This window comes from Microtus pennsylvanicus, chromosome 11 (assembly GCF_037038515.1).
Source record: "Microtus pennsylvanicus isolate mMicPen1 chromosome 11, mMicPen1.hap1, whole genome shotgun sequence".
Lineage (NCBI taxonomy): Eukaryota > Metazoa > Chordata > Mammalia > Rodentia > Cricetidae > Microtus > Microtus pennsylvanicus.
Window position 1 is genome coordinate 26,497,959 of NC_134589.1, and position 26,786 is coordinate 26,524,744.

At 44.7% G+C, this 26,786-nt stretch overlaps 1 protein-coding gene, 1 long non-coding RNA gene and 1 pseudogene across 4 annotated transcripts in view; 1 reads left to right on the forward strand and 2 right to left on the reverse strand.

Moving 5' to 3' along the window:
- Znf652 (zinc finger protein 652) overlaps nt 1-16,327 on the reverse strand; it is a 56,499-nt gene extending 40,172 nt beyond the window's left edge. For all 3 annotated transcript variants that reach the window (XR_012912303.1, XR_012912302.1, XM_075991013.1), the window contains exon 1: nt 16,076-16,327. The gene's annotated coding sequence lies outside the window, so the exon portion shown is untranslated. The remainder of the gene's footprint in view (nt 1-16,075) is intronic.
- A 201-nt stretch (nt 16,328-16,528) lies between these two features.
- LOC142860158 (uncharacterized) lies at nt 16,529-26,776 on the forward strand. Its single transcript, XR_012912305.1, has 3 exons — nt 16,529-16,634; nt 26,134-26,244; nt 26,644-26,776. It is a non-coding gene; the product is annotated as an uncharacterized LOC142860158 (long non-coding RNA).
- On the reverse strand, nt 17,413-18,156 carry LOC142860151 (peptidyl-prolyl cis-trans isomerase A pseudogene; annotated as a pseudogene).
- Nucleotides 26,777-26,786: the final 10 nt, after the last annotated feature.

Genomic DNA, 26,786 nt, shown 5'->3' on the forward strand with positions numbered 1-26,786 from the left:
TTTTTTCGAGACAGGACTTCTCTGTATAGCTCTGACTCTTCAAGAACTCACTATGTAGAACAGGCTGGCCTTGAACTCACAAAAATCTGCCTGCCAAATGCTGGGATTAAAGACCAGACCCATGGGCCACTACCACCCAGCTCATACAGTACCTTTAATCTTCCAGAATTTGGAAGGCAGAGGCAGGGGGCTCTTGTTTATTTATTTAGGTTTTTTGAGGCAGGGTTTCTGCGCAACCTCAGCTATCCTGGAACTAGCTCTGTAGACCAGGCTGGCCTTGAACTCACACAGCTCTGCCTGCCTCTGGTTCCTGAGTGCTGGGAGTAAAGATGTATGCCACCACTGCCTGGCTGACATGGGGGGGGGGGTTTCTTTATGACTCTGAAGTCAGCTTGGTCTACAGAGTGAGTTACAGATCAGCCAGAAATACATAGTAAGACCCTGTCTCAAATAAATAAATGAATATATATATAAATAATCCATAGCCTAAAATAAAAAAATTATTTTAAAACAATTCATACTTTTTAAATGTAATTTATTTATTTAACTTTATGTGCATTGGTGTGAAGGTGTCACATCCCCTGGAACTGGAGTTACAGACAGTTGTGAGCTGACATGTGGGTACTGGGATTGAACCTGGGTCCTCTGGAAGAGCAGCCAGTGCTCTCAACCTATGAGCCATCTCTCCAGTCCAAAAAATAATTATTTAAAAAAAATTCATATCTGAAAGCCGTGACTCTTGCAGAGGGCCCAGAGAGTACTTTGTCACCAAGCTGACCAATCTGTGCCTGATCTTCAGAACCATATGGTAGAAAGAACTGACTCCCCAAACTGTCCTCTGGTCTCCAAACACACAGAAAACAAATAAAAATATAATTTTAAAATGCCGTACCTACTTGATGTCACCAATTCCTTCTTTCTCTGCCATAAAATCATCTACTAAATGGAATGACTCAAATTAATTTAGTGAGTCTGAATGAGTGGCAGCAGTCAGCCTTGGCAGGGGTTCTATGCACTGAAATACCCAGTGAATGATAACCAATGGTATTCTGCCTCAAAGCCAGTGCCACCAGACAGGGCTAGAATGAGGGAGGCACTTGCCTAGAATGCATAAGGCCCTGGGTTCAGAGCCTAGTTCTAGAAACAAGACAACCCACAAGATATTTAAATGCTTAGCTAACCATCAAAGTGCCTACCTAAGAGACTCTTGACTGCCATTCTCCATTAGGTCAACCTCCAGTAAATGAAAGTGGCTGTTCCCTGTGCTCCTGGAGATGGCAGCTCCTAACTACACTGGAAAAGGCAGCACTGTGCATGAAGCACACTTACAGCTGACTATAAATCATGTTTCTGCAGGAACACAAGGAGGGTGGAGAAAGTTCTCTAGCCCTACCTTAAAACTGCCCTGGGCAGACTTGTCTATGAATGTTAAAAGATCATTTTTTGAGATAGTAACGTTGAAGATATTGTTTAAACAATTTCTACTTGTTTAAACAAATAGAGATTCGTATATATAACACACATATGTATATAATAAATTTTATAAATAAAATTAATCTATGACAAGGTTCAGGCATTTAATGTTTAAAAGCTTAATTCATTTTCAAATAGAAAAAGTATGTATGCTGAAAAACTAATGAAATCTCAACTCTGAAATCTAGTTAAAAGGAAGAGTAAAGTTGGTTTCTTAGTTCTGAGAAACACTGTTACATAGAACTTCATCAATGGAGGAACTGAGAAAAGTGCAGATAGCTTTTCCAACCTTCTCATCTCCCTCCATCCTTCCCCCAACCCCACAGGGTCACTATGTAGCCCAAGCTGTGCTCTAACTCATTAGCCTCCTGAGTGCTACTTTTCTGTAAACATAAAACCATTCAAATTCATAAAGAATAACTTACTGCAACAGCCTATAAAAATTATAATCACCTTAAAAGATTTTCTCTACCAAAAAAAAAAAAACCCTGCTTTGCTTTTCTCAAAGGAGACATTTTTGGGCTTTGGTTGTCCTACTGCCCTCCCAGCCTCCACCCTGCACTGGAAACACATATTCCCAGCTTACTTGGTAAAGATTATCAATGAGCAAATGGGCTTGGGTTTTCACCAGAATCCATGTACAAACACATGTAAATACATTTTATGGCTCAAGTCTCAAAATGACTAATTCCAAGATAACCTGACTGACTTTTGGCATTAACTGGCCCTGCTGCCGACAGCTCACGATACTGTACATCTGGAACAACTGGCCGGAGTGCAGTTCAGCACTTTCCCTAATACTAAGGTGTGCCTGCTTTAGGAGCCAGGCAGGGAAGGAGTCACCACTGCTAGTGAGTGGGACACCCCTATAGCATTACCTATTGTCACAAAAACTTTAAACAACAAAAATAAACAATACTGATACAGAAATATTACAGAACCATCTGCATTTATGGTATAGATATATATTGACAGAAACAGATTAGGTCCATGTGGAGAAAAGGGATTTCAGAATATGTGAGAAGGAAACCATGCTTTTGGGGGATACAAATTAGAGTCCCTGTGAGATGGACCAGTTTCAGGCAGTTCCTTATGCAGCACCACAAACACACTCTCCCTGAGCCTGGAGCCTGCTTGCTAGCCAGTAAGTCCCTGGGGCCTTTCTATCTCCATTTCCGTGGCACCACATTCTCTCTCACACAGAGACAACATATGCATGCAATAACGATTAAACTTAAATAAAATTTAAAAATTAGACAGACACGGTAGTTCACACCTGTAATGCCAGCATCAGCACCAGGGAAGTAACAGTAGGGGGGTATCCATGAGTGCCAGCCCAGCATGGTTTTATATGAGAGTTCCAGGCTAGCCAGTGCTACACAGTTAAAGCCTGTCTCAAATACAATAAAATAAAAACTCAAGGAAGTCAGATGTGATGGTACAATCACAGTACTTGGGAGGCTGAGGCGGGAGGAACCTGAGTTCAAAGCCAGGGTAGGCTACAGAACAAGAACTGTTCCAAAAACACAAACAAATACTGCACTAGCCAACAGACTAGTGTCTTTTTATAGTGGTAAAATATACATCATGTGACCCAGTAGTCCCCCCAAACCTGCCTGTGAATGTTATAATGACTCTGTTTATAATCACCAAAAACTGGAACTAATCCAAATGTCTTCAAATGATGAGTGATAAACAATCAGTGGTACACACAACAATGGGGTATTACCTAGCGATTCTACCCAACCAACTGCTATGTGCACGGAAACTTGAATACACCTCAAAGACACTGCATTCAAGAAGTCACCTTTATAGGTAACATACTGTATGATCCCATCTCTATGATCTTTTCCAGAAGACAAAGCTACAGCGGTGGGGCTGGGCTGGGGACAGGAGGGAGATTTGGGCGGGAATTATACTATACCTTGATTGTGGTAGTATAGCTATACAAGGGCATACTTATACTGACACTCACTAGTTTCTAAAAGTCAGAAATATTTATGGAATTTAAACCTTTAAATTACTTTTTCAATGGTGAAACTAAAATAGTTTCAAAGTTCTTTTATCAATGCAAAAACACAGGTACCTTGGAGCCAGGTAGTGGATGTACATGCCTTTAAGGCCAGCATTTGGGAGGCAGAGGCGGGTGGATCTCTGAGTTCAGACCAACCTTGTCCATAAAGCAACTTCCAGGACAGCCAGTGCTACACTGGGAAACTCTCTCTGAAAACAAAAACAAACAAACAAAAAGTCACCTCAGAACATTAGCAACTGACCTGTTGGAAAATGGGAATGATAATTGATAATAATAATATGATACAATAATATTTGGAAAGATCCTAAGAAGATTAACTAGTAAATGCTATATAAGTTTGTTAAATAAACCTGTATAAATATGAAGTATAAACAATTTGGGTATAAAAATGAAAGACCACTCCAACTAAGTAATTTGGAATTTTGTCCTCGGGAAGACTAGGTTCTGATTATTGTTATGCATGTAACCTAGGTTCACTGTGAGCAAAAGTTTCTTGCCTCTGCTTCCTGAGTGTCTCTGAAATACCATCTAAATTTCAGATCATTCACTGATTTCTATAGAAACAAATGTTTACTACTGGGTCCTTGTGTTTTTATTCTATAACCATTCTACATGTACACTGCTCCTTAAACAAGACTGCTGCTAAAGGAGATTATACTATAGAGTTTAAAAGTCTTCTGGAAGATAGCTTAACAGGTAAAAGTGTTTGCCGATAAGCTTGACGACCTGAGTTTTGTCCCCAGAGCCCACATGGTGGGAGGAGAGAACTGACTCAGAGTCCTGAGAATTGCTCTCTGACCTCCATATGAGCACTAAGGCAATGCAGCTTGTGCACTCCACATACACGGTTTTAAAATCTTTCCATATTAGTTCTATCAGTTTTACCCAGTATAACAGGACCCAGTAGTGAATGTATGTGTGTGTACATGTGTGTATATATTAAGCAATGTTAAGCATACAGTCTTATAGAAGGTCATCAATTTAAATGTGATACAAAATGGAACCCAACCTTAACCCTTTTGGAATCTCAGGTATTGAAAGAACTGCCACTCTGAGGAGGATAAGGCCATACAAACAATGATTTCTTAAAATTACTTCATTATGTGTATATGTGTCCGTGTGGTACTATGAGCACACGTGACACAAGAGCCTGACGAGGTCACAAGAGGGCACTGGATCCCCTGGAGCTGGAATTACAGGTCGTTATAGACCTACTGATCTGGACACTGAGAACCAAACCCAGACCCTCTGCTATAATAGTAAATGCTCTCAACTACTGAGTCATCTCCCAAGTCTGTATATATCATGATGTTATCACTATGTTTTCTACTCCCTTTGATCTAGTGAGCAGTTGAACCTCTATTTTAAGAGGTTACTCTTTGTGAAAAATACAGGGCAGTGGTTTTTATTTTTTAACCTTTATTTTTATTTTACATGGAGAAGTGTTTTGCCTGCATGTATGCCTGTGCACCATGTAGATGCAGTGCTTTGTGGAGGCCCAGAAGAGGGCATCAGATCCCCTGGGACTGGAGTTAAGCAGTTATGATCTACCATGTTGGTTCTGGGAATTGAATCTGGTCCTGTAGAAGAGCAGCCAGTGCTCTTAACAGCTGAGCCATCTTCCAGCCTCAGCAGTAGTTTTTCCAAACTGCCTGCCCAGCCCAATTAAATTTGTCTAAATTAAATAAGCCTGAATAGAAACAGAATGCCCACTGAGAGCAAGGGTAAGCACTGTGGCATGAAGTTTTGATTCAGCAAAGGGTGTAGATGTGAATGAGTGAATGGCATGAGCGCATATCCCGCTCATTTCTGTGGAGTCAAGGTCCAAAAGTTTAACACGACTAGGTAGAGACAACAAATATCAGTTCTAGATCTGAGCAGTCTAGCCTTGCAATAGGTGGCTTCTGTGGCATCTCCCAGAGCTTAGTGTACTGCCATCCCCAGGTGGCATCTTCAAAGACATTTTTTAAAATCTAGCTTTCTATGTGAGGTGATGTGTTCGTCTGAATAAAAATGGCTCCCACAGACTTACAGGGAATGGCATTATAGGAAGTGTGGTCTTGTTGGAAGTATGTCACTGGGAGGTGGGCTTTGAGGTTCAGAAGTTCAAGTCAGGCCTAGTGGCTCACTGTCTCTTCCTGCAGCCTGCAGATCCAGATGTAGAACTCTCAGCTACGTCTCCAGCCTGTTTACCTGCACACCACCACGTTTCCCATCATGATGACAATGGACTAAACTTCTCAACCGTAAGCCAGCCCCAATTAAATGTTTTCCTTTATAAGAATTGCAGGGGGGGGGGCTGGAGAGATGGCTCAGTGGTTAAGAGCATTGCCTGCTCTTCCAAAGGTCCTGAGTTCAATTCCTGGCAACCACATGGTGGCTCACAACTATCTGTAATGAGATCTGGTGCCCTCTTCTGGCGTGCGGGCATACATGGAGGCAGAATGTTGTATAAATCTAAAAAAAAAAAAAAAAAAAAAGGTTGCCGTGGTCATGGTGTCTCTTTACAGCAATAAAACTCTAAGAAAGGTGTCAAAAGGGCACGAAATGGAAAGGCAGACTGAAGACCTGACAAGCTGTAATAAATGCACAGTGCTTATTTCTTTACCAAAGACTGACAAAAAATCCCCCTATAAAATCAGATCATTGTACTGGGTATGGTGGCTGATGCCTGTAATTCTAGCACTTGAGAGACCAAGGGAGAGGACTGCTATGATTTTTGAGGCCAGCCTGGTCTAAATTTAAGTTTAAGCTAGCTAGTGCTTCATAATGAGACTAACTGATTAACCTAGTTGATTAAATATATTAATAGGACTGAAAAGATGGCTCAGTCATCAAGAGCACTTGTTGCTCTTGTAAAAGACCCAGGTTCGGTTCCCAGCATCCACATGATAGCTCACAACCATCCTTAACTCTAGTTCTATGGGATCCCACATCCTTTTTTGGCCTCCACAGGCACTGAACACACATGGTGCACAGACATACAGCCATGCAAAATACTCATACATATAAAATAAACACAAAAATGTTAAAAATAGCCGGGCGATGGTGGCGCACGCCTTTAATCCCAGCACTTGGGAGGCAGAGGCAGGCGGATCTCTGTGAGTTCGAGACCAGGCTGGTCTACAAGAGCTAGTTCCAGGACAGGCTCCAAAGCTACAGAGAAACCCTGTCTCGAAAAACCAAAAAAAAAAAAAAAAAAAAAAGTTAAAAATAAATACATGAACAAATAAAATCCGGTCATTTCTACTGTGTATATATTTATAAATGTTTAATTTTTATATTTTTCTACTAGGCAATATTAGTATACTATATAATTATCAAGATTTAAATATTTCTAAATTTAAAGATAAAATTTAGGGGCAGGAGAGAAGTCTCAGGGGTGAAAAGCAATGGCTGTTCTCCAGAGGACCCAGGTTCAATTTCCAGCACTAACATGGCAGCTCACAACTGTTTATAACTCCAGTTCCAGAGGATCCGACCACCTCACACAGACTACATGCAGGTAAAATACCAATGCACATAAAATAAAAATAAATATTTAAAAATGTTTAAAAAGATAAAATAAAATTTTAATATAGATATATATTAATATTAGGTCACAGTCTGAAATTTTAGAGCAAAGACTACAATAAAATCATAGATTTATCTGCTTTAAAAATAAATCATTACTATTATATATGTATATATTTATATGCATATATATATTTGTGTGTGTGTGTGAAGATTTTTTCTTTGTGAAACTCTTTAATTAAAGGCCATATTCCCAGACAATTTGGCTTTGCCCACTGGAAACTGCATGGAGGCTGTTTTTTTAAAAGGCGGGGGATGGAAGATAGCTCACTGGGTAAAGCATTTACCATGCAATTGTGAGGCCCTGAGTTCAGCTCCCCAGAATGCAAACAAAAACTGGAACTCAGTCATATACTTCTGTAATGCCAACACTCCTATGATGAGATGGGAGGTGGAGACAGGAAGATCCCAGAGCCCACAGGCCAGCTAGCCTGGTGTATGCATAGGTGAACAAGAAACCTGTCTCAAGATGAGACCAACATCTACCCTTGTCCTGTGCCATCTGTACATACACCCTGCACACAAACACCAACATCCACGAACAAATTTGCCAGGTGTGATGGCACATGGCTTTAGTCCTAGCACTTGGAAGGCAGAGGCAGGCAGATCTCTGAGATGAATGGCCTACATTCCAAGTTCCAAACTGCATAGAAACACCGTCTCTTAAGTGTGTACCTATGACAACTGCATCCCATCAGCCAACTGGCTGATAAGTTTAACAAATCCTAAAATATTCAAAGCAAGGTTTTGTTATATTGCTATTTATTTAGAACTTGTTGCAAGAGAAAATATACTTTTATATGGGTTGTTTATAAAAATTATATTAAATAAATATTTTAATGACTAGCAATGGAACAATATACGGAGGCTGCTTTTTTTTGAGACATGGTCTCAAGATGGCCTCAAACTAGGTATTGAAGAATGCTTTGAACTTCTGATCTTTCTGCCTCTATTTCCCAAGAGCTGGGAATATAGGTATGCACAACCATATCCAGCTGTGATATTGATATATAAAATGAGATAGTAAAAGAAATACTTAGCAATTATAGGAAGACACCTTTCAGACCGTGTGTGTATGTGTATATGTGTGTGTGTGTGTGTGTATATATATATATATATAATTTATTTATTTATTTTTGAAACAGGGTTTATGTTGCCCAAGGCAGGCTTAAACAATCCTTCTGCCTCAGCTTCCCCAACAGCTGGGACTACATGGATGTCTACCTCCACAGTTGGCTCAGCTGTAATTACCTGAACGACATTTCCCATCATACACATGTACACACACACATCACATCACATCACATATGTGAACAGCAAGAGGTAAAGAGCAGGAGGGGCTTCTGAGACTTCAATCATCTATCTGCTGTTCAGCTGGTCACAGTGGCAGCACCTGTAGTACCAGCTACTCAGGAGGCTGATGCAGGGAGATTTGAGCTGAAGAAATCAAATCCAGTCTGAACAATATAGTAAGAGTTTAAAAAAAAATCAATTTCCAGGGCTGGAGAGATGACTCAGGCTCAGTGATCAAGAACATTGTTGCTCTTGCAGAGAATCTGGTTTGGTTCCAAGCACTCACACAGTGGCTCACAGTCATCTGGAAGTCTAGCTCCAGGAGATCTGATACCCTCTTCAGACCCATGGCACAAGGAATGTATGTAGTACACTTACATATATGCAGGCAAAACATTCATACATGTAAAATAAACAAATCTAAAATAATGTTTATTAAAAAAAACCATATTTCTGTTCCTGGTGTGGTGGTGCACATGGGGCCAGATACAGGAGAATCTCTGTGAACATAGGCCAGGCTGGTCTGGTCTACATAAGGAATTTCAGGACAGCCAGAGCTAAATGATGAGACCTTGCCTACCAAAAATAACAAAACAACTACTTCCTCTTCTGGGCACTGATTACACAGAAAAAATTCAAACTGTACATTTTTGTAATGTAATGATTTTTCTATTTTTCTGTGTGAACTTCAATAAAATTTTACTTTAAAAATTGAACTACTACTTACCTTCAACTCAGGTTCCCCATCATTTGATTTAACCCCCACAGACAACCAGTACTATTAGCTTTTTTTTGGAAAACTACTAAGTTTTTAAGAAGTTACTTTTACACAGGAAAAATCCCCATAATGTAAACAGTGACACACCCACTCAAAACATCAATTTGTGCCTTTTGATTTTGTTTCTGGTTTTTGTTTTGTTTTGAGACAGTTTCATGTAGTCCAGGATGGCCTTAAACTTGCTACGTAGCTGAAGCTGCCCTTGAACTCTCAATCCTCTGCCTCAACCTCCCAAGTGCTGAGATTACAGCCATAAACCACCACACTAATTCCTCTGGCCTTTCAAAATTAACATTACTGGGGGACAGGAGAGTTGGCTCAGTGGTTAAGAACACTGGCTGGTCTTCCAGAGGTCCTGAGTTCAATTCCCAGCAAACACATGGTGGCTCACAACCTATATAATAGGATCTGATTCCCTCCTTCTGGCCTGTAGGCATACATGCAAAGCACTCATACAGAAAATATAAATAAATAAATTTTTAAATTAACATTACTGTATGTGTTCCACAGCAATACATAGTATTGTAGTCCAGGATGGCCTTAAACTTGCTACGTAGCTGAAGCTGCCCTTGAACTCTCAATCCTCTGCCTCAACCTCCTCATTCTTTGTTGCAGTGATTATATATATAAATAATATATTATCCTACTATGTAAATATATGCTAATTTGTGTAATGAATTCTATGTTGGTGGACAATGAGATGGTTTCTGAATCTTTTGTTGTTGTTGTTGTTTTCCCAGATGGGGTCTCTAAGCAGCTGTGGCTGGCCTAGAGATTGCTAGGGAGACCAGATTAGCCTTGAACTCACAGACGAAGAGATCCAACTGCTTTGCCTTCTGAGTGCTGGATTAAAAACTTGCATCACCATGCCTGACTGGTTTCTGAACTTTGATTAATTTTAATTTAAATGACTCTATATGCTAAAAAGAAAAGTATAAGGAGGCCGGAGAGATGGCTCAGGGGTTAAGAGCACTGACTGCTCTTCTATAGGTCCCGAGTTCAATTCCCAGAAACTACATGGTGGCTCACAACCATCCATAAAGGGATCCAATGCCATCCTCTGGCAAGCAGAGGCACATGCAGACAGAACAAACACTCACATAAATAAAATAAAAATGTATAAGGCTATCTACAATGAGTAACCTTGAAATGAGGTAATTTCAAACTCCAATCATGTCCTAAAACAGGAAAGTCCTTGGCCGTTGCAGCTGCTCAATCATACGGGTTATTCACAGACTTGAGATCACACTCTCTCCTCCAGCACAAGAAGCTGCTTTAAATGTGTTAGAGTGATACACTTTGAAGAGAAAAGTCATTCAGGTCTTCTCATTTTCTAGGTCACACAGTATAAGTAAAAAGTTCTGTTCCAACACCAACCTGGAAGAGTCTAAATTCCAAAGCTGAGAGGCAGAGATACACTTAAAAATCTACTCTCACAGTTGACACTATGTCTTGGCTTAACTTTCTGATGTCACATGCACAGTAAAGACCAAAATCTCACTACCCGTTCATGGTTTTGTGAAAGGGGTGGGGGTGGGGGTGGGGCCTCGAAGACTAGCTTTCAGCTAAACCATTTGATTTATTTACTCAGGAAAAGCAGTGTTTGTTAAAAGAAAGCATCCTTTCCAGAAAAAAAATTTACTCAGCAAAATCTATTACAATGGACTAGAACGTGTAGCCCCCTCCTATTTTGTTTGCTCTTTCATTCCCGGCACACAATGTTAGTGTTATTACCATTCCATACTCTGGCCAAGGGTAACTTTGTCTCAGTGCAAAATCTATGACAAGTCAACGACCATTGTTTGCCAATCCCTCTTTATCATAATTTAAAGTTAATGACTGATTCCACCACTAGGCAAGTCACTAGGCAGCTCAACAATAAAGAAAATCAGGATTAGCAGATTCTCTTGAGGTCAATCCTAGAACACTGCTGATACGTATCTTCCTTATCTGAACTATTGTAGGCTCACAGACTTACCACAATGCTATACTGGGGGAAAAAAAAGACAGGAGTTAATTTACTTTACAGTAGCCAAACTATTTTAGAAGTTATATGCATCAAATAATACTGCATATATATGACCTTAACTGAACCTATTTTTCTTTTTTCCTTTCTTTTCTTTTCTTTTTTAGAGACAGGGTTTCTCTACATAGCCCTGGCTGTCCTGGAACTCACTCTGTAAACCAGGCTGACCTCAAACTCAGAGATCCAACTGCCTCCTCCTCCCCAGCACTGGGATTAAAGTGTGCACCACTACCATCTGGCTGAACCTATTCAAAGCAGTCAATCTCTAGCTTTAAAAGAAAACGAGATGTCATATTTTGCCATAAACTTGCCTTTTTGACTAATATGCAAGGCTCCACACAATCTATAGATCAAAAGCAAACCATTAATTAAATTTAACAGGTACAAGACCTTACCTTTCGTTTCTTCCCCCACCAAAGCAAATATGTATAAAGCACATTCAAACCAATAGCCCTACTGACAGCTCATGATAAAAAAAAATCAGATGAGCATTGGGAATTCTCACAAGTATTCTCACAAAATATTCACAAGTATTTTTTAGAGTCAAGCATAACTGCCGTATAAATAAGCATCTGATATCTCCACTGACTCTACCAAGCACTTGATGGCTTGTGCTAACCATGAGAATCTACACAAGGTTTTGCATGTGACTCTGGACATAGAACTCATTGAGATAAGTTAATGTCTGAAAACACTTTTTTCACCACATAAGCTCTGGACAGACTTAAAAACAAGCACAGCCTGTGGGGTAATGTTGCAGAATTCAGAGCTAGGTTTTTATTGTCTCTACCAAGTTTGACACAAACAAATCAACTTTATACTAATCATGTTAAACCTGCAAGTTGCAGTCCAGCTCCATGTCAAATAGTTGGGCAATTTTTCATCCTAAATCTGAATAAACAAAGAAATACATCAAACCTCTAAGTGTGATCATATGTTACAATGATCTCCACTCTGGCAAGCTCCGAATCCCACTACTCACTGAGTTCCTGAGGTGCACACAGGCCAGGAACTGTGCTGGGAATTTGCATACTTTATCTCTAATCCTCACAAGAATCTCATTGTTCTGACGAGGAAACTGAGGCACAAAGAATCAAGGTGATTAGTCCAAAGCCATAAGCCAGCAAACAGTGGGACTGGAAGGTCAGCCTCGCGTGCCAGGTTCCAAGGAACTCGTCCTTTAGCTAAAATCACCACAGTCCCAGGTCACCCCATCAAAGTCAACACACAGGCGTCCAGTCCCAAAAACAAGAACTAAGAGAAACACCTAAAACAGTGGCACACAACCCAGGAATTACCAAGGACATGCAGTCACCTACTCCAGAAGAACTAGTTTCAAAGACTGTTCAAACTCCAAGACAATCCACGCCCCCCCCCCCCCTTTCTGGCTATCTTTCAACTGACTTTTTAGAACTAGGGAAAGAACTCAAGCATATAATCTCAATTTTGGTAAAATCATGAAAAACCTGTGAGAAAAGAGACAAAGGTAAATATAGTTTGCATTATACTTTAGTTTAATAGGCTTCAGACATGTAAAACCAAAGTCACATCCTACTAATCTATACACACACACACACACACACACACACACACACACACACACACACGTAGTATGTATAATACAGACTTGAAAAGTATTTTCTTACCACACTACAAGCTTACTCCCCAAACTTAGTGCACAAATGCGCTCTGGGTGTCTGGAAGCAGATCTTGAGGCACCAGTTGCAGAGAGGAGCTGCTGGTCTGAAACCTCCTAGGGAAGGCTGTCTGAAGAGAAGTGCTGAGGAAACCGAAGCTGCTGGTCCTAATGAGGGTGAGCTGTTGGCATCACTACTCCTCTGTCTGTCTCACTGCTGTGCTGAGCAATTGTTTCCCTGCGTCCATGACCTGAACCTGGCAAGCAGAGAGGATGCTGTCCTCACAGCCCTAAATGTTACCTGACCAGCTGCTCCCTGGTGTGTGGGTGACTTAGGAAAGTGACTGGTTAGAATAAGTGCTGCAAAACTAAACTGCTCCCTGAGATTCCAGTGGTCCTCCCCTAACACTAACATTACATTCACTGATGGGGGGGGGGCGATTTCACATATTTGAAACTTTGAAGTCCTTTGAGTTTAGGATAGGCAAATAATTCAGATGATTAAAAACTACAGGCGTGCCACCAACAAAAAAAATATAACCTGTAATATAAGTCACTTCAGTCATGCACATTAGGTAATAAAAATGTAACATATGCAGCCTCAGCATACTTTCAAACATCACAGAGTACACTGAATAATTATTAAAATAAATGCTATCCTCCAGGTGTGTGGAACAGGTTCTGTGCAAGATTTCAAGCCTCTCTTGCCTTTCAAAATGCTAGTTAATACCAGGAATTCCTTAAGCTCTCAGAACCCTAATTATTATTTTTTTAAAGTGAAAACTGTATGCTCCTAGAGACCTGGGAATGTGGTTATTATCACTGCCTATCGCCCACTATTGTAAGCTGGAACATATGTCTCTTGGTTGAATTATGATCCAAAGACAAAAGCGGAATGCAGAGTAATTTAAACACACACACAAACTGACATTTACCAACTGCTTATTGACAGAATAGTGCAAAGTTCATCCTCAGCGCTAGATTCCAAATGTGGAGAGCAAATTTTCTACCTATAACCAAAATTTTCCCATTAAAATGGATGGTTTTGATGGCACCATGAAATCAAACTTAGCAAAGCTGGAAAAAAAAATCCTCAACCCTGAGCAGGTGCTCTACCATGGAGCAACAAAGAGATCAGCCTCAGTCTTTAAGTACCGTATAGTCCCATATGGCCACTACAGAACATACTACACACTTGACTACATTTGCTACATTCAGACTATGCCATGAAGATAAAGGATCAATTGGTCAACTCTAGATTATTTTATCTCTAGTTTTAACTTCTTCTGAATGATTCTTACCCATCTCGCTCTTCACAGGAAGACAGAGGAAGAAAATATCTTGTAATTCCTAACTGCCCTTATTTACCCAAAGAACAAATCACAATAATAAACCACCTGGAGAGATGGCTCAGTAGTTAAGAGCACTTGTTGCTCTTACAGAAGACCCAGGTTCTATTCCCAGCACGTACATGGTGACTCACAACCATGCCTAACTCTATAGTTCCAGGGCTTCCACCCCCCTCTTTCACCAGGCACACATGTGGTACACATACATGCAAGTAAAGTATGCATACAAATAAAATTTAAAAACTGACAATGATACATATGAAAGCTCCTTTGTTCTTTAGTCCAGAGCCAAAGTAAGTCTAATGCTCAACAGAAACAAAACACAAACTCAAACTGCTTTCACTTTTGCATAACGCGGATCTTAACTTGAGGCTCCAGGACCAGCTTCAAGATGACTGTTTAGTTGCATACAAAACCCTGTTACATATTGTTTCACTGCAGAGAGGGCCCTGAAGACTTCCACCGCCCCAGTAAAGAGTTTAGGATCACAAAACTTAGCGGTGAATCTTTTATACTAACGACAGTATCTGTGTGAACACATGTGCGCAGTGGCGATACAAAAAAGCAAGCCGTTGACACAAGGCGACGTACCCACCACAGACCAGCCCCTCTGGGGAACATCAACTGCCTCAGCCCACAGCACACGTTCCTTTCCTAAGCCAACATACATGCTGTCAACAAAGCATGTGCTCTTTGCCTGTCTCAGAACAATACGGATCCGACTGTCCTCTGGAAAAAAAGAGTATATAGACCTTCATCCCAAAAGATCACACTACTTACACAGACTATGCCTTGTTACGTTAAACGTTGCAACAACAAAAAAACGAAGAAATTACTGTGTGCGGTAATATCTAATTAACTGGGGGGGGGGGGGGCGGGAGAGCGCCGTTCAGGTGCTACTGAGAGTGTGCTGGCAAGGCATATAAGGGAAACACCACGACGATGCTTAAACATGGGTAAGATCCAGGGGCAACCAAAGAGTGGTTGACAGAGGAACATCCTGTAGCTTGGTTGTGGAAAACATCTCCCTCCAAAGGCACATTCCTTTGATGGGCATAAGCCATTTCTGACAATGGATCCGCGGTGACAGGGGCCGTTCTGTAATCAGGAAGTGCGCGAGTGTGCGTGTGCATATGTGTGTGCTCGCGCGTGTTCGTGATATTGTTGTTGGGGGAGGGATGAGCTAGATGTAATCAAAGACTGGCCCGCTTCAAAGAGGAGCATATGGGATCTTAAATCCCCAAGACTGACATCAGGGCGAGGCAGGGACATCTAATCATTTCTCCCGGAGACATCCCTCGACAATGATCATGTTTCGTAGAGATGTAACAGGGTGTCACTCTCTTCGGTGTCTCAGACCTGAGACTCTTCAACAGAGCCTGATTGGAGGGGAGGACGAAGTGGGGGTGGAGAAAGGTCTGCATCGCCCACTGGGTTGAGTGTGGTGCTGCCGGTGGCGAGTGTACATACATCACATGCGTGTTATCTTCTAGTGCCACAATACTCCAGAGGGCTGGAGGTTTGGGCGCAACCGCAGGGCAGGGGAGGTAGTGGGTGCAAGACACCAGCTGCAGGGCAGGAGAACGCTCCCCTCCGCCCGCTAACCCGTGCACCCGGGCCACCCCGTCAGGCCTCAAGGCGAGCCCGCTCGCTGCAAAACTGCAGCCAAGCGAGGGTCCCGAAGGGAGGGGGCGGGGGGTTAGGAGCCGGCACCCCCGGCCAAGCCGGGAGCGGCAGACGCACAGCGCCCGGGGCCTGCCCGCCGGATGGGGGCTGCTCCGGCCTAGCGCACGCAGCTGCCTCAGCACAGGCTCCGCCAGCCCCGCCAGCACGGCCAGGCGCAGAGGAAACGCGACTGCCACGGCGCCGCCGCGGCGGGGGGCGAGAGCGCGGGGAAAGGGCCCCTACTCACCCGGGCCGCCGCCGCCGCCGCCGCCGCCGCCTCGGCGGCCCATCCCTGCGGCGGGGGCCTGTCGCCGCGCCGCGTCGCTCCAGTCCCCACCGCCCGCCGGGCCGGCCCCTCCCCCTGCCCAACGTCTGAGCTCTGGGCCGCTCCTCAGACCCGGCCTCAGCCGCCGCCGCCGCAGCGCTACGTGGCCGCCGCTCCGACGTCTCGCGACTCCCTTCCGAGCGCGCGAGGCCGAGCGGGGCCGCGGGGCGGGCGGCGGGGGAGGGGGGTGCGCTGGAGGGATGTGTGCGCGAGGGGGCAGGGAGGCCGGCGGGAGCGCGCCCGCGCGCGCGTACCCGCGCCCCCCCTCCCCCCCCGCGCGGTCGGGATCCCGACACCTCCCCCCCCCCCCCCCCGCCCCATCCCCGGCTGTGGGGTCGGCGCGCATGCGCGGCCCTCGGCTCGGCCTGGGCGCACCTTTTCTCCCTCCTGCCACAATGTGAGCGCTCAGCCGCGCAGATAACCGCCGGCTGCCTGCTCCACCCCCGGCCCGCGCCCACTCCGCCCACTCCCGAGCGCCCAGGTAAAGGCGTGGGCAGCGCATGCGCGTCGTTTCCGGGCGCTGGGGTGGGGGGGCGTGGTTGACAAAAGGAAGCCTAAATGCAGAAGGTGAGGGATTTGTGGCCAGGGGTTTGGGGATCCCACCAAATAGGGAAAGATAAAAGTGAAAAGGGGGAGAAAGTGGAAAAGTGGGTCACAGTGAGATTTGGGAGTAACTGTCTCTGACTTATGGAATACGTTAAAAACAAAACTTTTAAAAAAAGTGCTGGCCACCTTGCTAGTGGCGAGAGTGAGTGACACAACAGGAATAAAAGCAGCGACAGACTTACAAGCCGTAGTCATTCTCCAGATAAATAGGAGAGCTGGTAACAACTAGAGGAATTTAGAAACTGCCATCATGGTCAGCAAAACAGATGGGTTGTGGCGCTTGTCCCATGGTCAGGAATAGGGAAGTGTGTGTGTGTGTGTGTGTGTGTGTGTCTGTGCTGGAATCCCAGAACTGCTGCAAGAAAGGAAGGCTCCACTGTTAGAAGTATGACCACATTATGACTAATTAGCTATTAATCATTAATATAATTAATGGTACTATTAGCTAACAAGGTAGCATTTATCCGAGCTCTGAGCCAAGAGAGTGTCTGCAATAGAAAGTGCTTAGGGTACAAGGAGAGGAAATGACTTGACAAGGGGAAGGCTCCACAGGGGAGACCCAAGGTGACATTCCTAGGTGAGGAGAGCCCTTTCCCACCAGAAACAAAGCTTCCTGAAGTTCTCCAAGCCTTAACTGGAACTCCTTCCATTACTTTTTTTTTTTAACAGTTCTTACTTAGTTTTTATTCATAATCATAAACTTAATTCTGCAATCCAGCTAGACTTGAAGGGGAATGAGGAGAATATGGAACCCAAAGAACTTCAGTGAGAGCAGAGATTACAGGGTACTGCGAGCAGATGGGGCTGGGGTGCTCTCCTGAGCTACAGAAGGAATGGTCTGGTGGGTAAGAAGCCCGCAAGTCAAAAGAATTAGAGTTGTCCACAGTCGGAAATGGTGATCTTCTTGCTGGTCTTGCCATTCCTGGACCCAAAACGCTCCATGGCTTCCACAATGTTCATGCCTTCTTTCATCTTCCCAAAGACCACATGTTTGCCATCCAGCCACTCAGTCTTGGTGGTGCAGATAAAAAACTGGGAACCGTTTGTGTTTGGTCCAGCATTTGCCATGGACAAGATGCCAGGACCTGTATGCTTCAGGATGAAGTTCTCATCCTCAAATTTTTCTCCGTAGATGGATCTGCCGCCAGTGCCATTATGGCGTGTGAAGTCACCACCCTGGCACATGAATCCTGGAATAATCCTGTGAAAGGAAGAACCCTTATATCCAAATCCTTTCTCCCCAGTGCTCAGAGCACGAAAGTTTTCTGCTGTCTTTGGAACTTTGTCTGCAAACAGCTCGAAGGAGACGCGGCCCAAGGGCTCGCCATCGGCTGCGATGTCGAAGAACACGGTGGGGTTGACCATGGCTGCAGCAAGCGGTGAGAGGGGACAGCGGCATCTGCAAAGCCCTTCCATTACTTTTTTGTATTTATTTATTTTACTTTGTGTCTTTGCATGTTTTGCCTGCATGCATGTACGTGCAACCTATGACTGTCGGATCCCCTGGAACTGGGGTTATAGATGGTTGGAGGCCACCATGTGGATGCTGGGAACTGAACCCAGGTTCTCCTTAAGAGTAACAAGTGCTCTGAACTTCTGAGCCTTCTCTCAAGTCTTCTTCCTTCTATCATTAAGCACATACATTATTAATGCTCTTCACTAAAGCTGACTCCCCCCCCCAACATGAAACAGTTTCCATATAGATGCAGCTAACTTTTTCTCCCAGCACATCGTCTGTGACCCTGGGCCACCCAATCCTCCAGGGAATAAAATGACCTGAGTCTGGGACAACATTAAGAAAGAAATCGAAACTTTATAAATAAAGGGTCCAAGAGCTGACTCTGTCTTTGGATCCTTCCAGAATCAGATGTTTGGATTTTATTATACTTGGACTCCAGGCCCCAGGGGTCAGAGTTTTGGAACTTTGGGCCATGGTCTTCAGTAGTGAGTGCTTCCAGTGGGTAAATACTAACATCTTCAAGCCAAACAGAAGACAGGAAGCATACACAATAAAATGAAATTCACTGTAAGAATGAGCTCCGGATCTGGTGAACTCAGACTGTCTTCCTGGACACTTGACCCATTCCTCTACCCTCTCTGCTGGTCAGGTTGTCCTGCTTGGATGATGGGTGTGTAGAGTGATGACCAAAAATTGAGGTGACCTTCCAAATGTTATGACTCTCCAGCCAACTCTTTGAATGGACCCTAGTAATCACAGTATTATATTAATTCAGCTTTCCATTTCAACAGTGCTTTGTGTATTTTTTTAGAAAAATTATTACATTTTTGTTATTTGTGTTTGTGTATGTGTGTGGTTGGCCACTCCATGTGACAAAGGACAACTTATGAGTCAGTTCTCTCTACCATATGGTCCTATGCACTGAAGTCAGGTCCTCTGGCTTGGGGACGAGCAGTTTTACCGGATGAGCCATTTCACCTGCCTCTGGTTCCTACAGGGAGTTTATATCCATTATCTCATCAGATCTTCCAACAACTGCAAGGGCAGACAGAACAGGTATTATTCACAATGAGAGAAACTTAAGCCAAGGAATGTTTTGATGGCTTAGCCAGTTACCCAATCCAGTAGACAGCAGAGCCAAACCAAGACCCAGGTTCTCTAGTTCCCACTGTGCTAGTCCCCTGAAGGATTTGATAGCCCTACTCTAAAAACTGTTACAACGTCTTTTAAAAAAAACGAAAAAGATTTACTGGCCGGATGCCTTTAATTCTAGCACTTGGGAGACAGAGGCGAGTGGATCTCTGTGAGTTTGAGGCCAGTCTGGTCTCCAGAGTAAGTTCCAAGACAGCCAAAACTGCACAGAAAACCCCTTTCTCAAAAAAAAAAAATTTTTTTTATGTGCATTGGTGTTTTGCATGTATGCACGTCTGTGTGAGGATGCCAGATTCCCTGGAACTGGAGTTACAGACAGTTGTGAGCCATGTGGGTGCTAGGACTTAAACCTAAGTCCTCTGGAAGAATAGCCAGGGCTCTTAACTCCTGAGCCATCTCTCCAGCCCTCACATATTCCGAATAAGTGAAAGCTAGTACTTTCGACACACAGTGGAAAGGAATCCTAATTTTAGCTCTGTCTCTGTATCTTCTGTACTTTTTTCCTTCTTTCTCTCTCTTGAGCCCTAGATTTGCTTCTAGAAACCTTTACAGACCCATGTTTTTGCAAGTGTTTGGGATTCAAGTCTAGCTAACAAGATCCAGCTAGAGCACCCAGTTCCTGTGTTCTCCTTCTATTCTTTTCCCTTTACTCATCACAGGCAGGGGATTGTCTCCCAGTGCTACTAATCCTGCAAACCACAAGAAGAGCTTGGTCGCAAGGCCCCCCTGCTCCAATGGTCACACTCAAGCTTGTCAGTCACTGCAGGAGACCTTCAGACATATCCATTCTGAGTTTTTTTGGTCTTGGAAAACTCTTCACTATTTTTTTATCCATTAAGACAGTGAGCAGAAGCCGTCAGAAACCCATCCCGCTTTTATGGGACAGGGTCTTACGTAACTCTCGCTGGCTCAGAAACTCTAGGTTGCCAACAGTGACCTGAACTTCTGATCCTTTGCCTCCACCTCCCAAGTACTGTAGTTTCAGATATTCATCACCATGTCTGACTAGAGGCCTCTCCTGATTCCTTTCATGGAAACAAGGTCTCACTATGTAGTCCTGGCTGGCTTGAGATTCCCTGTATGGACCAGGCTGACCCCAAACTTATAGAGATCCAGCTGTCTCCACCTCTGGAATGCTGGGATTAAAAATGTGCACTACCACACCTGGTACCGTATTAATGTTGTTAACAGCCAATTAAAATAAGGGCCTAATTTTAAAAATCAGATGGACAGAGCTAGAACCTGATGTCCAGGGTCCAAGTCCAGAACTTCTCTGACCCCATCCTGTAGTTCTTTGCTGGATACCATACAAAGCAAATTGAACAGATCTGGTCTCTGCCCTCTGAAAGTTTGGACTCAGATGGACAGCCAGGATGCCGACAGACATAAAAGACCAAAGTGATTAACGGTCAACACATGCCAATAAATAAATGAGCTAAGTAGATAAGGAGAGGCACGTTTACCTGGTCTACTAGTATTCTTTTCATTCCAGTCAGGCAAAAAGGACAGTATTAGTAAAGCAAAGGCTTAGGGCGAATCTCAGTCTGCCTACTCACTTTTCCCAGATGGAAAAATATTTGTAGGAGGTAGAGAGATGGCTCAGCCCTTAGGAGTACTGGCCTCTTCCAGAGAAACTGGGTTTGATTCCCAGGACCCAGACAGCTCATAATCATCTGTGACTCCGGTTCTGACCTGGTGACTCCGGTTCTGACCTGGTGGATCTCTGCCTACCGCTCTCCACCCAGTCAGTAACATCTTCAGCGTTACCCTCCAGGCAAGGTCTATAATGACGGCAAAAGGATAAACCAACTCAATATCCATTTTAGTGTTGAAGCACACAGTAAAGATACATCCTGACCTTGCTGGACAATGGTGGCACATACCTTTAAGTCCAGCACTTGGGAGGCAGAGGCAGGAGGATCTCTGTGAACTCTAGGCCACCCTGGTCTACAGAAGGAGTTCCAGGACAGCCAGGACTACACAGAGAACCACCGTCTTGAGGGGGCGGAGTGCCGGGAAGGGCAGATACATCCTTACCTCTGTCAAATGGCCAGTTCCCATAATGGAGAGGTGGACTTTTAAATTTGAGAGCCTTTATAGTATTGCCCTAGAGCAGTGGTTCTCAACCTTTCTAATGCTGCAACTCTTTAATGAAGTTCCTCATGCTGTGGTGACCCCCAACCATAAAATTATTTTCGCTGTTACTTCAGAACTGTAATTTGGCTACTGTTATGAATCGTAATGTGAGTAGCCATGTTTTCCGGTGGTCTTAGGCAGCCCCTGTGAAAGGGTCCTTAGCATCCACAGTTTGAGAAGCGCTGCTCTAGAGAAATGAGGCCACCACCTGCAATCCTTAGCTTCCTTGCGATTTAAGGGAAAGCAGAGAGAAAGCCTGGCCTTAGGGAACTGGGCGCAACTTCCTCCTTAGGGTTTGACCTCCTGGTCTGTCTATAGCAGAGGGCTGTAGGACCCTTAGGTTGCACTTGTGTGTGAGTCTTCAAAGAGGTTCATTCACTCTATTAGGTAGTAGGGTTAATTTGTTTGTAATTTATGTGACATGTGCCTCAGAGGCATGCACTGAGGTCCAATTGAGATTTTTTTAATTGGAATTAATTAATTAAAGAGGGCAGCTGAGAGGGGCTGGAGTCAGTGCCAAACTCTGTAACCCTAAACCAGCCAACCCATCCAACCGGCTGTGCCACCTGAGAAATGTCCGCAGGTTCTCAAGAGGAGACCCCGGAAGTAGGGCCGGAATTGGGGGCTGCTAGGGAATTCTGGGCACCTCAGATTTCAAAGCCCTCGCCCGAGGCGTGATTCTTGAAGACTCTTAAGGGTAACTTGGTAGCTGGAAAAAGAGAAAAAAAAGGTCAAAGGAGACGCGTGTGATTACCAAGGGGGCTGGAAGAGCGGTGATTGGCAGAAGCTGGAGGATCAGCCTAAGAAGAGGACCCTGTGAGCGGAGTCAGAGGAGGAGGAGGAGGAGCCTGGCTGTGCAGTTGTGGGGGCGGACAACACGTTGCCTGAGGGCTCAGCCTTCAGAGGTATTAATTAAACCCAGACCTGAGGTTGTTAACAGAGCTGTGGCAGCTTTTCATAGGAGTTGGGTTAATAACAATAACAATAAACAATTACGGGCCAGGAGACCTTATCTGGAGTTTTTCTTAGAGGTTGTACCAGTAAGTCTTTAATTTCCCCAGCCCCTTGGGGCCACCTTTCCTAGAAAGTAAATAAGGTTTGAGGATACCAATTGTCCTCGGTACCTGAGGATGCATCTGGAATCCCTCACTAGCCATCAAGGCCTACTACCTTTGGTAAGGTGGTTTTGTTTATTTCTCAGGAATAATGCCCGGGATTTCTTTTAAGATTTCATGGGGGCAGGAGGGCAGAGGGCTGGCTGGAGGAGACTGGAGTGGGGGCTGGCTCAGCCGCTCAGAGCACTGACTGATTTTTTGGAGAACCAGGATTTGGTTCCCCACCCACCCCCCCACCCTCCCACTCCCCACCCCCAGCCACAGCAACTCACAGCCTCCTGCTAATTCCAGTTCCATGGTTCTGACACCCTCTTCTGGTCTCCAGGGATATCAGGCACTCATGTGGCATACACACATACATGCACACGCTCCAGCATACTCACAAATAAAAGGAAATCTTAAAGAAAATAAAGGATCTCATGAGCCGTTAGAGTATTTTGCATTGTTTAGTCTCTGAAAGGATACTTGGAAGAGTGTGGAAATGTAGGCACCAACACAGATGCTTGGACAGCTTTGGTGGGAAAACCGAAGGCTGCCTGAGCGCACTAGGCAGGACAGTCGGACAAGACCAGGACATATGTGGAGTGGAGAGCTGAGAAGTGCTCCGGAGATTGGAGGTTGGAGGGCTGCAGGGAGAGGTCTGGGGGGCACAGCCCCGAGCCTTTACCTTCAATCATGATGATAACCTAGCCAGGCATGGCGGTGTACCCCCTTTAGTCCTAGCACTTGAGTGGCAGAGAGAGGCCGGTGAATCCCTATGAATTCAAGACTAACCTGCTTTACACTGTGAGTTCCAGGACAGGTGGAGCTACACAGAGAGACTCTGGGGTGCGGGGGAGGGGGAGAAAGAGAGAAAAGATTGGGGGCAGGGTAGGACAACTAATCCACAGACCATGGAAGGAAATTTAGAGGAGGAGTTGGGGGTGATGGATGAGCAGGGGAGGGGGATGCTAGACTAGATGAGGCATCTGTAATGGATCTTTGGGGAGAAGGCTTTGAGCAAACTTTCTTGTCAGTAGAGAGACCAACCTTGTAGAGTCAAACCATAGCTGGTAACAACAGATCATATTCACCAATCCAGTGCCTATCCCATTGGTTGTAAGAGTGACTTTATCCTAGACTGCAACGTAGAACAGGCTTTGTACAGCATGCAGATGGATTGGCTGATTCAATTTCCGAGCAGTTCAGGTTGGGTTCCAACATGAAATCCTTCTGCCTCAGCCTCCCAGTTGTGGGGTTACACGTGTGTGCCACCATGTCCATTTAGCACCTGTTTTCAAAAGAAAGCGGGGCAGCAACCTCAATGTATGTCAACAGACTGACTATCCTGAGGGCTCTTTAGATCCCGGGGAACAAGACTGCAGCACCGCATTAGTGAAGGAGGAAACACAGAGCTGGGCCGCAGAAGGGTCTGTGTCGTGAGGCAGGAGGGACCCACTCTTCTGACCACCATCCACCCAGAACCATCATCTGCCTTCCCTCCTCTGGTTACCACATAGAACTATTTAAAAAAGACACTAGAACTTTCTGGAATTGAATATCAATTTACCTTGTAAACTGTACCAGAGAACAAAGTGAAATGTTACTTGGTGATGCTAGGGAATGGAATGTTCTGGTTAATAAAATAACTGGTTAATAAAGCACTCTTTTGAACGGATAGTAATATTTGGAATATACTTAAATTAAAATTACTCGTTTCTCTGAAATCCAGATTTCACTGACTCTTTCGTTTGGGCAGCCCTGCCCACAGGTCAACCATTAGATTTGCATCCATGGTGGTACTTAGAGAGGAAGTCAATAAGAGAAAGAGAACAAGGGGCTTCTTGGTTCCTTAGAAAATGGGGACCAGAGATGCTCATATATGTGTAATGGCTTCTAGGAACCCAGAGCAGGTCACTCCCAAATCAGTCAGGTATGTGATCACACTGGGTACCTGGCTGGGACATTACCGAGTCTTCAAGTGGCTGAATGACAAGTTAAATAGTGTTGCAGAAATCTCGGGAGGGATTAAATAAATAAATATTAACTAAACAAGTATCATATATGGTAGTGGCAGCTCATGTTGGTAATCCCAGCACTCAGGAGGCAGAGACAGGTGAATCTCTGTGAGTTCGAGGCCAGCCTGGTCTACAGAGCAAGTTCCAGAACAGCCAGGGCTATACAGAGAAATCCTATCTCAAAACACCTCCCCACAGAAGGTATTTCCAGTTCACTGAATGGTTCCTCCTGTCCTAAGTCTAATCACTGTTACCCCCATATAATCAAAATAACTAAGGCAAAGGTAGGTATCTCTCTTTTACAGACAAGAAAACTAAGGTATAGAGACCACAAGTAGGAAATGACATAGGTCTCATTGTTCTTACACAGCAGAGGCAAGAGTGAACTGGGTAGCCAGAGCCCGCAACTGTGATTTTCTTTCCCTAAGAGTCCATGTATGTATATGCACCATACACATACCTGGTGCCCAGAAGAGGGTGGCAGATTCCCTGGACCTGGAATTATAGCTGGTGATTTACCGTATGGGTGCTCAGAATTGAACGCCAGTCCTCTGCAAGAGCAAACCACTGGGCCATCTCTCCAGTCCCCACACCAGGTCTCTTAGCCACAGTGCTGTGCCGCCTGGCACCCCAAGCTCCTCCCAGATTTCTTCACCGGCTCCTGTCATGAGTAGAAGAGTGGTCCCCCAAAAGACCAACATCTCCTTCTCTGAACCTGCAAATATGTTACCCTACATTGCAAGAGGGCTTTTCAAGGTGATTCCCATAAGAGGTGTGGAGATTATACTGGATTCTTATGGGCCCAGCACTGTAATAGTTCTTAGAGGATTGAGACAAAGCGTTGGACTCTGAGATAGAGTTAGGGAAGTCAGGGAAGCAGGATCGAGACCACGTGATCTGACTGTGGCGATGGACAAGGCTGTGAGCTGAGGAATGTGGGCGGCCCTGAAAAGCACGAGTGGGCAAGCTAGGACCCATTTCTCCCCATTTCTGACACAATGCTGTCCGCCTCAGCCCAGTGAGACTTCTGGCCTCCAGATCGGAAGGCAACACACGGGTGCTGCGTTCCGCTACCGGGTCTGTGGTGCTTGACTAGCGCAGGCGCAGAAAATACATCCCACTCTCCACAGAAACCTGAACTGTTTTGCGAGATGTTCCGGGACTTGCCCAAATGTGGCAAGCTTCACTGTCCCTGACTCCCCGAGGTGTACTTGTTGAATATCTCCAGCGTCTACAACCGGCCGTGCTCTAAGCTTTTCCCACATCAGGCCTTCCGCCTGGAACACCCCATCCTTACCTGTTTCCCTGGCCGAGACCTCACCCTTTACATTTCAGCTGAAAGGCTGCCTCCTCTGGGAAACCTTCCATCCTTCTCCTAGGGGGCTTTGGGCCACGTCCTCTGTAGTTTACTCAGGTAAAAACTGCCTGAATTCTAAGGGATTCTTTAGTCCCTCCCTGGATTGTAAGCTACTTGAGAAGAACAGGGTTTTCTCTTTCGCCTTTGGTATTCTTTAGCAGCCGTAAATAAAGGCTTCCAAGGGCTGGAGCTATTCCTTGACTACCAGTGTGCCATGGACCAGTGACGTGGTACTCCGACTCCATTTTCCCACCAGTAGAATGCCTTGGGTGAGCTACTCTTTCCTTTCTAACCAGAGATGAGGTAAAGGAGATGAGACAGCATGTCAGTTAAGAAGAGAAGGCACTGGGCTGGGATGTAGTTCACGTGGCAGAGTGCCTGTCTACATACACAAAGCCATGGGTTTGATCCCCAGGAGGATATCAGCTGAGTGCGGTGGTGCCCGCCTGTAATCCCAGCACTTAGGAAGTGGATGCAGGAGGAGCAGAACTCATGAGAGTCTGTCTCAAAAGAAGGAGGAGGAGGAGGAGGAGGGAAAGGACTTCCTCTTCAAGTTCAATCTCTTGGGCTGAGATATGAGTCTGGAGTCAGTCCTCTCTACGAAGAGCCTTGTCTGCCCTGCTCCTTCCTTACCGTACCTCCAGTTTACCGTTTACATTGGTCTTTAGTCTAGGTGAGTTCTCCCATGTCGACAGGTGACAATTCTACAGAGGGATTTCCCACATTCCTTGGATTCCCGGCTTCTTCCTAAGGTGCACACTGCTCTTCGCAACCACTTGGACCGCAGATTTCCCCATAGGTAATTGAACTG